Consider the following 12,437-nt stretch of genomic DNA (forward strand, 5'->3'; position numbering starts at 1 on the left):
AATTTGATTTTTTTCAGATCAGCTTGTCAAATCTGTTTATTGCATAATAGAGTTTTATGAACATAAATGTCTAGATTTACAAATTACCTACACTGATAGACCTCTGATCCAAAAAAGAGTTCAGAAAATGTTTTGGATAGTCAGCCTTGATGGATATAGTCTGGTGAACCTTTTACTGGAGGAAAAAACAAACACGACAGCATACTGTTTAGTGTAGCATTTTTACATCACTTTTACGTTCATTTTTAGTTCAGTTTCAAAATAAGTCACAATTGTTAGGAACATTTGATAATAAAAAATTAAGCTGAACATTGCCTTTAAGTTCATGTCTCTCCTTTTCATAGATTAATGTAATATATTGAATATAATATTACCTATTGAACCTTTAAAGTTGTATTTTCACTAAGACAAGTCTGCATTGAATCTACAGCAGTTCTGACGCCTCTGAAAGTGTTCATAAAGCTGTAGTATATTAAGTTGATACACCGGACTGCTTCAAAATTGTTCAAAATCCTTTCTTAGGTGATGCTTATATGTTCTTCTCAGCGCATAAGGATGATTCTCTCTGCTTATTAGACATATTTATCTTACAGTGGAAAGAGCTGTCAGAGAAGACACTGAACACAAACACAGCCCAGGTGGTTCACACAGACTGGGCACCTAACTTCCTCAGGGGTGAACTTAAGTGATACAAACTATATGATGTAAAACAAACACACAAACAAGAGTATCTCTTGGCTGTTGTATTTTTGACACGTGAAGGAAGGTAACTGTAGTTTTGTTTTCCTCTTCCAAACAGAGTGAATGTTTTCATACCACTCCAGAGCCAGGGTGGCAGGAAAAAAGTGAGAGGACCATTCTGTTAGTAAAGCCCATAGCCCGAAAGCGGAGCCCCTGTGCTCCACTCCTGGTTTTACCTCACACCATAGCCAAGTCGCATCATTTCTCTAACATCTCTGTTTTCCTTCCCTTTCCATAAAATGTGGGTAGCAACGCTACCCTGCAGTAAACCACAGATATGTAAGAGTGCATTAAGTTTCTTGTATGACAGTTCTCATGCAAGTGCTAAATATTCTGTTATGTAATATAGATGTTCTTGCATGTGGTTGTCTTTTGATGTTAAGGAAAGACTGAAGTAGTTTAAATACAGCACAGATTTACGGATGGGTGATATGGAAACAAATGATGAGGCAGTCCATCTGCTGCCCTCAGTGAAAACATTTTCTGTTTCAGGGAATTTATATTTTAATACAGATAGTTTCCATACAGCATAAGATTTTCTGCCATTCTGTAAGACAAATTGAATCCAAAAGTAAATGGCCTGCATTTCCATCCATAAAAGGATTGTTTCTAGATTACAGACAAGACAACCAGTTCAATGACACTGGTAGAAGACAAAGAGGCTCTTGAGAGATCGAAGTAGTCCATTCAGCAGTACTCTCTGGCCCATACCCAGCTATGAACCAGCTTCCCTCTTGTCAGGTTTTTTATGACAACCAATTAAATCAATATGACTGTCAAGACATATGGCAACAATAACACTCTGAGTTTCTGCCCATTACCACTCCAGCAGGAAACCAAGAACACACAGTATTTGTTATTGCTTATTGCAGGGATTCACTGAAGAGTATCTCCTTCTCAAATAAAAGATTCATTGTGATGGTGTCAAAGGCAATCAATACTGTGGATGCTATCTGTGGAGCTGCTAACGTGTCAGTGTGCAGAAGGATTCTGCTTTTCTGCTGTCTGGACCCATATTCAGAAAATGTTGCTGGAATCTTAATGTGCATCTGTTCTTGCCAAGACATATTTGAAAATATTAGATATTAATCTTCCTACAGAGAACCCTATGAGACAAGCCTACACTAATGTGTGTTTCTGGGGTTTCTGCTTCATGGATGACTAGACATTCGAGTGGTGCAGACTGTGGTGAGAATTCATGAAACAGAACTTCTTTCAGTGAGCACATTAGAGCAGTGATTTGTAGCCTTTATCAGCCATGAATTTATTTTGGAAAACATGCATTTTGCTCACTGTATTTCTAAGTTTTGACAGATTTTTCTTCAGATGATGCCATATTGGTAGAGCTCAATAGGGAATTTTAGTGCAAGGCAGTTTCAGCAAAAGGTTTGACTCTGGAATTTCCATTTCTGCTTGGTTCAGTGCAGGAAATGGACATGATCCAAAGTCTCTGGGTTTTCTGATTAGTCATTCTTAAGTAGGGCTAATGACCAAAGAGACTGTTTGGGGACTCCCCCTGCCTTCTTTTTTTTGGCAGGAGTTATTGTTTTTTTGCTATGTTGGGAGGAGAGCAATCTATTTTTCACTGTAACTGTGATTTATATGATATACTGCATATGCTCCCAAGGCAGAACAAATGTGGACATATTTAAGAGGAAGAAAAGCCATGGGACTGCACTGCATAAGATGACCATGAAGTTGAGACATGGGAAATGTGGTGATATTAGATCCAGAGAGAGCTGTATGGTACTGCAGTTAAATGACTGCTGGTATCTCAGTTGGCTAACTTCTGTATCTGTATCCTAATTTTAGAATAATAAATAGATGTCCAAAGAAACATAATAGCTCTCATGTGTCAATGACTGATGGGGCCTTTTTGATGCTCCTTCTAATTCTTAAGTTGTTATTAATCTCAATCACATAAAGGCATAAATTTGTGCATTAGTGTGTGATTACAACCGCCCATGTGCATGTAATCACAAATGGTTTTAATTTATAAAATACACACTTTAAAACTACTATATACTAGATCTATACTATGGACAAGGAGCATGCAGATTATAATTCTGAAATTAATTTTTCAGATAGCTTTTTAATGCTTTACTACAATGTAAGTCTGACATCTTTCAAGTTGGAACTCAAAGTCTTAGAAGATGTATGTGTTTACACATTTCATTTAAAGACAAGCAACAACTTGAAATGTACTTAGCCCTCACTATTGCAATAATCTAATGGTTCTTACATCAGATGAGTCTATGAGTAGAAACAAGAGAATGTTTTTTAAGAGTTTACAGGAAAGTTTGAGACCACATTGAAGAGCCATGCTTGTTTTCTTCTTTTACTTTCTTTTTTTTTAAATAAAATTTAAAAAAAACCCAACAGACATTAAAGTTCAGTACAGAATGGATTCTAAAGTTTTGGCTTGGTTGCTCCCATTGACTTTTGTGGGAGTTTGCGTGATTAGGAGTGAACAAAACCTTTTGGATAGAGCCGGCCATTCATCCTTTTAATGGATGTCAGGTGTTAGCTTCCTTCAAGGCTCGCTCCACTGATGAGAATAGAATTAGTTATAAAAGAAATTATTTTTCAACATGAAAAAATGATAATATCTTCTGATCCAAAATAAAAACCTGCAGATTAGACTTTAAACACACTTAAAAGGTGAGATAAAACTTGCAAAATCAACTTAGATTGGGGCTTTTGTATAATGCTGGCACCTAAACCATTGAAGTGATTTAGAGAGATTATCCCCAGCATTTTATACCTCTAGAAGCACCTACAGCTTTCTACATATCTTGCTGGTGGTCTTGAAATTTTGCTAGATGTCTTACATTCACATCTTGTACATATGCATAAATACTTTGACTTGAGCAATTTGGGTGACCAAATTCCCCCTCAATTTCATCATGATCCAGCTGGAAAGCAGAAAAGCACATGAATACCTTAGCCCTGAGAAATGCTAGACCCTACACTGGTAACACTGAGTCTAGCGCAGAGATCACAAACCCCATTTTGGTTACAAAAGACTAACAACAAAGGGAAAACTGCTGAAGGCGAAAAGGAGAGGGTTAAAGTGTGGATCTGTTTTTATATAATGACCTGGTGGTTTGAGCAACTGCCTACGAAGGCAGAAACTGAGAGACAGTTCCCTTCACAGCCTGAGAACATAAAAATTTCTTACATCCTCCACTTGACAAGTATGTGCTGCACTCAATCCAGACAGTGGTTCAGAGACATCTTCCTCTCTGGCCACCATGGAATGCATCAGTCATGGAGTTAGAAAAAGAACAAGCCAGGAGGGGCAAGACTTGTAACTGTTGGTGGTGTGATGGCTAGAATAGTCAGACTAGCCAGAAGATGTCTGAGTCCTGGCTTGCGCTCTGAGCACTGTTTCTATAGGGAGTAATTGATTAAAATATAATTTCCACTTAAGTTCAAATTAGTTCCATATAGCAAATATAGGTCTAGATTCTGAGAGCAGAGTCCTTCTGCACAGGTCCAGAAGCAAAGGTGAAGGAAGGCAGATCAGAAGTTTTTTAAGATGTCTTCTCTGTCATAGCTATTAAGAAGGCAGTGAAATTACTTTATATACCTTCAGGCTTTCTTGAGCTGTTTTTCTTGGACTAGGCACCACAGTAGCAGCTAACTCAGTCTAGCAAGTCTAAAGCCCGTCTTTCCCAATGTCTTAAAATCTAAGTTTAGTGTCTAATGTGGACATTTTGGATTTTTCAGTGACATTTAGTTAATCTGTTTTCTAAAGGTATCCCACTCATTCCCTTCAATCTGCTGAGTTCTGGTAGCTGATTTAATGTGTTTGGATAATAGTTATAAAACAGCATGTTATTTTGTGAACTGACTATTATCTATAATTACAGAAGAGTATTTAAAAGTTACTTTAAAGGACGTTAATGCTTTTAACATATTGTGGATAAGAAGCACAGTAGGGACTAATTCTACACATTTTACTGATTTCTTTCAGAGTGTTATTGAAAGGATAGAGAATTTCATAGTTATTTAAATGGCTATTTTTAGCAGTTAAAGCACAGATGTCTTTTTAGGAGGTCATTTCTTACACAAAGTGTTTTCAAATATGCACTGCAAAAGCAGCACATGTAAAACAACCTTGCAGTGCTTCATATTAACATTTCCACATCTTTAATTTTTTACCTCTATCAGATCATATGAAGGGGAGGCTTTGTGTTTGGAATTATTGTTTCTCTGAACCTTCTTGACATTCTAGAGACATCAGCCTCCCCTGGAGTATGTCTCTGATAGTCCGTCTAATGCCTTTGTTTCACAAGGGAACTGAGCTGAGCATGGCTTTGTGATTTTTTGTTCTTGAAACACTATAAAGAAATAGATAATGATCACATGCAGTGTTCTATACCAAACATTGGTGGCTACTCAGATCAAAGCAGAGAATTGCTTTCTTATCCACTGCTTTAGAAAAACACTCATCTAAATGGTTTGGGGGAAAAGGGCATTTTCATAGCTTCTTGCCACGCATACATGCCTTGTTGTATTTGACCAAGCTTAACATTGTTGTCAGTTTTCACAGGTGAATGAGAAAAATAAATATTTCCACTTATGCTTATGCTTCTAACATAATATTTATATTATTTAATTAAATTTGTCATTCCAGTCTCATTATCAGTATCATTTCACCATGAAAATGCTAACATACTGATTTTCTTTTTTCTGCGTTTTTTCACAACGCTTTGCCTTGCAATGTGTAGCCAGTTAGCCTTTGTATTCAGAGATAAGCTACTTCGTTGCCACTATAGAACTTCAGAATAGCTTGCATCAGTGCTAAAGAAATAACCAAGAACAATGCAAATTCAAGTCATGATAAAATATATGGCTAAATATATTATGCTAAAATCTTATTCCAGCTGTCTTAGAAAGGCTCTCATTTTCACCAAAAAGCTTTCACTACTTTGAAGAAGGTAGTGCCAGATACTTGCCAGGAAGCCAAGAAAACCCTCTCCCAGACAGGCATTGTTAAAGGAGTGCTTTGGGTGAATCCATATGAAAAGCATCATCTTTAGATGTTGGATCTCTATTTCTATCAATTTAGTCTCTTTCTTGGAAATTATTATGGTAGAAGGCCACATTTCTAATATTTGACTTTCATCTTCTCTAACTTAAAATGTCTAATTATATATAGTGTATAGCCTAGTGAGGTGCACCTAAAAGTACAGACCTAGCTAGAGAACAAAACAGCTGTTCACAATAGGTCACAAGAAGACAAAACCAAACTGATTTATGTTTCTTTCCCCACTTACAGGAAAATGGCTATTATTTGTTATACGTGTATGTATAGTTTCCTTAAAGAGATAGAATATGAATTGTATGCTTCTAAAAAATTCTTTCCCCAAGGGGCACAGAAGGGCTTCTAAGAGCATAAAATGCTGCCCAAATTAACCTGCTAAGCGTGGGGGTACGAACCATAATTTGAAAAAGCCAACAACAATGAAAACTTTTTTTCCCAATGCCTTAGCAATGATTTCATGTGACAAGTTCAAGTAACTCTTTAGGATGTGACTGCCTGAGTAAGGAGGAAAAGATGGAGAGCTACTACTGCCTTAAGCACCCTTTTATGGTTAATTCACAGTATTTTTGCCAGATGCCTACAAGAGTTTCATCTCAAAGTGAAAAATATTAATGGTCACTTCCCACATTTTGATCCTTGTTTCAGAGAGATGTACAGCAGGAAAATGTGGTTAACAAAAAGTGTAACAAGTTGGTTAGCTGTTGATCGAGATGATAATCTGGTGGTCAATGAGGAAAGTATTGGGGGAAAAAAACTTAGAAGTCTTTCTTTTTAGATTTTGAGAAACATGTGGAATTAGGATTTAGAAAGTCTCCTCTCTCCAGACTACTAAATCTCTCCCATTTTTGCCCCCACCATGTAGGTGATGTTCTGCATTTTACACAATAAATTTTATAAGTACAAAGAACATGGGGTCTTTTTTGCAGTTAGTCTGAAGGGCCTGATTACACATCCAGAGTTAACTAAAGGATAAATATGTAGTTCTGAAAACCTAAATAGTTACTGACTTGAGAATGCAGTAATGTAAGGACGTGATGTGATACAGAATTTGGGCATTGCCTGCTTTCTTTGAAAAGTGCCTATTAGAAAATATTTGTAAAAAGAAGAAAAAGTTTACATTTCCAAAAAAGTTTAAATAACCATTTAAACAACAAACCAATCTGAGTAGTCCAATTATATATTAGAGACCAATTTTTCAATTAAATTGTAAGTTCAATAGAATAGAATAGAATAGACTATTTCAGTTGGAAGGGACCTACAATGACCATCGAGTCCAACTGCCGGCCCAATTCAGGGCTGACCAAGTTGAAGCAGGTTACTGAGGGCATTGTCCAAATGCCTTTTAAACACTGACAGGCTTGGGGTATCGACCACCTCTCTAGGAAGCCTGTTCCAGTGTCTGACCACCCTCTCGGTAAAGAAGTGCTTCCTAATGTCCAGTCTAAACCTCCCCTGGTGCAGCTTTGAACCTTTCCCACACATCCTATCACTGGATCCGAGGCAGAAGAGCTCAGCACCTCCCTCTCCACGTCCCCTCCTCAGGAAGCTGCAGAGAGCAATGAGGTCGCCCCTCAGCCTCCTTTTCTCCAAACTAGACAAGCCCAAAGTCCTCAGCTGCTCCTCATAGGACATTCCTTCCAGCCCCTTCACCAGCTTTGTTGCCCTTCTCTGGATGAACTCAAATACCTTAAAAGCATGTGTGCTCATATTTTGTGCCATATCTCTCTGACTTTGCCAGCTACCTTTGCCTGCTTGTAAAATCAGAGTATTTGTATAAATGTAATCAGTTATGCAGGCAGCCGATCATTAAGTGATTTAGCTGAAAGCAGAGCTGCAGCACTAGATTACTCTTTGCATTAACAAATGTGATACTTTTAGGAACTTTGTCATAAAGAGTTAAATCCTCAATTTTGCAGGCTACTGGCTTGACTCATCCAAGCAGTTCTTACACACTTGGGCTGAGCTCAAATAGCTTGTAGACTGCTCTAAGTCAATTGACTTAGTGGAGTTCCTCCTGGTTTAAGGTTGCATAAGAAAGATGCAAAACAGCTGGATGGCACTGCCTGTGCAGCCAAGGGCATCCCACCCAGGGACCAATCCCTTGCCTCCCAACCAAAAGGTGTAAGGTGACTCCTGACTGTGTACTGCTAGTCTTTTCTTGATCAGAGTGAATAACATACTGAGCATGTGGCCTACACTACCCTCCGGGCCTGCTGTGGTGCTCCCATGAGTTCAGATGCCATTTTCGGGATGTGTGTCTTTTTCAGCTAAAATGCCTTAAACAATATGAGGAGTGCTACAGCCACCAGACTAGTGTTTTTTGCAGCATGAAGTCACAGGTGTGTGTTTGAGAAGGTCAGCCCTGTCCAGGTTGAAGGTGATTGCTGCCCATACTCAGTTCGGTCTTCTCACAGTCTTTTCAGGAACAATGGCAGGGTTAAACCATCCCGGGAAGCATGTGCAGTTTGATCCTGGAGGAATTGTCTGAATCACTCCAAAAGAAAGCCTGAGAATAGGTGTACAAAGTGAGACAATAAGAGGGTGAAACAGAGGTGAACCACAGAGGTAAAGTATTTGTCAGTGGAGATTGACGCTGTAAGACTTACTAATGGCAAGAGCAAGGTCTTGTCATGTAAATGAAAGTCCTCTTACATAAGGTCCAGCCTCATCAGTAAAGATTTGTACAGCTGGTTATTAAGAGGATTGCACAGAAATAGGTAGTGGAAACTTGCAAAATACAGTCACAAGATGCACTCGTTTTCATTTGACATCAAAAAAGTCTGCCAAACAAATATTTTTGTAATGCACAATTGTGAGCAATTCAAAAGAAAAATTCTGAAAAGATATCACCAATGTTTCTAGCTGAACTGTTTTTTTCCCTAGGCAAGTAATCAGATTTTGGTAATGGTTTTAAATTGCATGCTTACATATTACAAATGCTTTTAAAGATTTTCAATCTGTACCTGGTTTATATTCAGATTGTGTCTCTCTGTAATTTAAATCTGGTACGGTAACGAGGAAAATAGTAAGCACAGTAATCAAAACAAGATCATGGAATAAAAGTGATTAAAGTGAAAATGCAACCTAGCTATATAAAATAGTGCTAATAGTAATAGCTGAAGCAAGGATATTTAAGATCTAAGGATCTTGCATTCTTTTTTTATGATCTAATAGAAGCTACTATTACAGCACTATTGTTTTGCTATAAGGCCTCTGACTAAATGGAAAAATGTTCTTTCCAAAGAACTTTCCTCAGAGACTTAATAAGCTGTTTTAGCTGAAAAGACATCTGATAAAAGTTACAAAATTCTTGCTATGAGTAAAAGTTACCTCTTCTAAAAAATCTCTCTCCTCCTTTCTCTCTCACTCTTTTCTTTCCTGAGTAACTGTAAATCCATTATGGTCACATTCGCATACTGCATGGTAAGCAACTGGGAACTGTTATAAGTTAAAGAACTAGTATCTGGCACTTACGCATGTAACTGAAATACTGTTTCTTCCTGCATAATTTGGGTGTGCTTTTCATCAGCAAGAATCTGTGTCTGTAGTGTGAAATTCCATTAACTGATACTGGAATCGCCTTAATGCAATAGCAGCAGTACGAAAAGGCTCATGCCTAATTCATTGCAGCACCCCTAAGGCTCCCCCCCGCCAATGTATGAAAGCATGATCCTCCTGTAAAAGAATGCTGTGTAGGCCTTCCTCCAGAATACAGCGCTCTCGGATAAAATATGGGACAAGTTCATTTTTTTGTAGACTTCAGGTACCCCTGACCTCTTGATCTTTTGTATGTCTCTATTTTTTTGGTTTGACAGACCACATGCCAACGTGCAGCCCAGAATTCCTCACCGGCGTGATTTATTGTTTACAGCTGTTCTAGTATTTCAGACATGGCAGCTGCTTTTCAGATGTCCTCAAATTAGAAGGAAAGTCTTAGATAGAGGTCTTAATGCAAACCTGCGTGCTTGCAGAAAGAAAAGGGAAAAGCTGATGAAAAAATAATCTGAATTCTGCTCTAAAAGCTCTCAATTGATCCTAGCCTTGAGGGCAAAGGAAAATGTTTGGTTTATTTCGTAAGCTCATTAGGTGTGGGAGAGCCTATCTGGCATTTGCTATTGACCGGGCCTAAGCGAAAAGTGATCACTGGCAGGATGCTCAATAAGAGATCAATAACAAGCGTGTGATTGGATTAGCTACTTGATCAATGCTTTGTGCTAATATATTAACAAGCAAATTACCAGGCAGCCCATAAGAGCAGAGTGCTGACTATAATTGTATTACAAACTATCGTGATCTAATGACCCTTGAAGTGCAAAAGGTTATTTATACAGTCAAAAGGCCTAAAAGTACTTTGAGTGATGCTGCATTATTTCAGAAAGAAAATCTTTTCCTCAATTAACTAGCATTCAATCATGTGGTTAAAATAGGCACATGTATTTTGCATTCTTCCAAAATTTTCCGACCAGTTTAACCCTACTGCTGAGATGGAAGGGGGAGAATGGGTGACAGTATTTCAGTGGGCAGTTAAAGGTGGCAACAGTTCCACAAGAGCTGGGAAGTAACTGGAGAGGAGAGTGGGGAAGGAGGTGGCTCCCGGGGGGCAGGAGAGCAGTACGAAGCAGCACCGGGGACTAAGTGGGAAGATTGCCATGCAGCTGAAGGAGCTGCTTAGGAGCATCTAAGCTTGCAGAGAGGGCTGTGCAAATACTTAAATTTAAATCTGAAAATTCTGTATGAAATTTAGAAGTAATATGTAAGGTATTGTAAAAACAGAAATCTCAGACTCAACTATGTTGATTCCATTTGTCCACCACGAGACCAGAATAAGGCATCTGTTGCTCGAGGTTACGTTGCCTGGGTTCTTAGCACGAACTGTATCTTTTAGGTTTCCATAAAGAGCGTGTTTAAAAGCAAGAGCACTATGGGTCTTGAGACGAGGGGACAAGCTTGCCTTCTGAATTTGGTCCTCACAGTTAAATGGAAAATTAGGAAAAATAATTGTAAAAACCACAAACATTTCTATTCACTCTCTAGTTAATTCTCCTCTTTCCATTTTATAGTGCAAAACGCCGACCGGTTTGATTTCTGTTCTTCATAGGCATTATCCCTGCTATACAGCAGGAACAAGCCAGGTAAGCACACAAGTGTCCAAAAAAACTAAGCAGTCATGAAGTCCTAGACTTCAGACTCATCTGGACAGAGGTTTTAGCTGCAAATTCAGATTTCCAAGGCTTTGCCGTTGCCCTCCCCCTCCCCTCTGCCTTCCCTCCCTTCCGAGGGAGGCCGCAATGATGGCAGTGAGACGTTATTTGGGGGCAGGCGGGGGGCTCTGCCACCGCCCAGGGGCCGAGGGGCACACCGCCTGCCTGCGGCCGCCAGCCAGGGGCAAGGCCTGGGCCCGGCTCCCCGCGTCGCGCGGGGCCCCTGGCCGGGCTGACAGCGGCCAGCCCCAGCTGACAAAACAAGCTGCCAGGCGGCTACCCTCGGGGTCCCGCTCGGCCGAAGAGGAAGCGCTGTCAATCAGCGCGCACGCACGTACAGCGGGAAACACGATCGCCGGTGGAGCCGCTTTGGGTTTTGATGGGTGCTTGTCAGTCGTTTCTGACTTCTCGGGCGAGCGGACGTGGCCGGGTGAGTTACCTGCCGCATCAGCGTGGGCTGGTTCTCCGTGTGTGCGCGCAGATAAAACGAGCGTGTTTGCCCATTTTACTTCACTGCGTGTCTTTTCTTTTTTTTCTGTTTTACAGAAGGAGCTTCCCACAGATGTCAGATGATGGAATGGGGCTCTCTGACGGTGATGGCTTCAAACCATGTGCGATTCATTTGACTTCTCCTTTCTTTTCTTTCCCGCTTTAGAATTCCAAAGTGACCGTCTGAAAGTGAATGTTTTCACAGCAACCAACACCTTTACAAACGACTTCAAAGTAATCCATTTCCTTTTCAAAGCCACATGTTAGGACTTGAAAAAATATCTGCAGTCATTATTTTAGAGCAGGTTTGGAGGAATTAAAAATTATATATATCTTCTTATTTCAGCTACAGGTCTTACTTATTTACCTTAAAATTGTATACGCCCCAGACAATACAATAAAATTAATTGTCTGTGACAGAACAGCTCAGTCAATGGGTCTTTGAGTCATCAGGTCACTTGGCATAATTTCAGCACATACATTATACACTAATCCTCCATGAGGAAATTACTCAATGTTTGCAATATTTGCTCCCCTAACCAAGTACATCCAAAATATTGCTTTGCAATTTTGGATCTCAGTTTGAAGCTGAGGGTAGTGAAGAAGTTAAAGAATGGCCATAATTTCAAAACAGTGTTGAGACACTGAACCAGCTGTGATTTTTACTTTAATTGGTTATCGCTCCGTAGGTCAAAAAGATATACACACTCCTATTACATGCAGTACAAGGGAAAGGAAGTTGTCACATTTAGCTTGTAGTTTAGCTAGTCCCTATCCATCCTAAACTTAGGGTCTAAAACTCCTTGGGAAATTTTTTGTTAGGAAATAGCTATATGCCCTTTAAAATATTATTTTTGTGTGTACTTTCTCACAGTCATTCTAATTACTACACTTGAAAAAATCAATTACTTCTCAGATTTCGAGTTTTCCACAGGTTGTCATAGACTAAGAAG

This window comes from Aquila chrysaetos, chromosome 2 (genome assembly GCF_900496995.4).
Source record: "Aquila chrysaetos chrysaetos chromosome 2, bAquChr1.4, whole genome shotgun sequence".
Lineage (NCBI taxonomy): Eukaryota > Metazoa > Chordata > Aves > Accipitriformes > Accipitridae > Aquila > Aquila chrysaetos.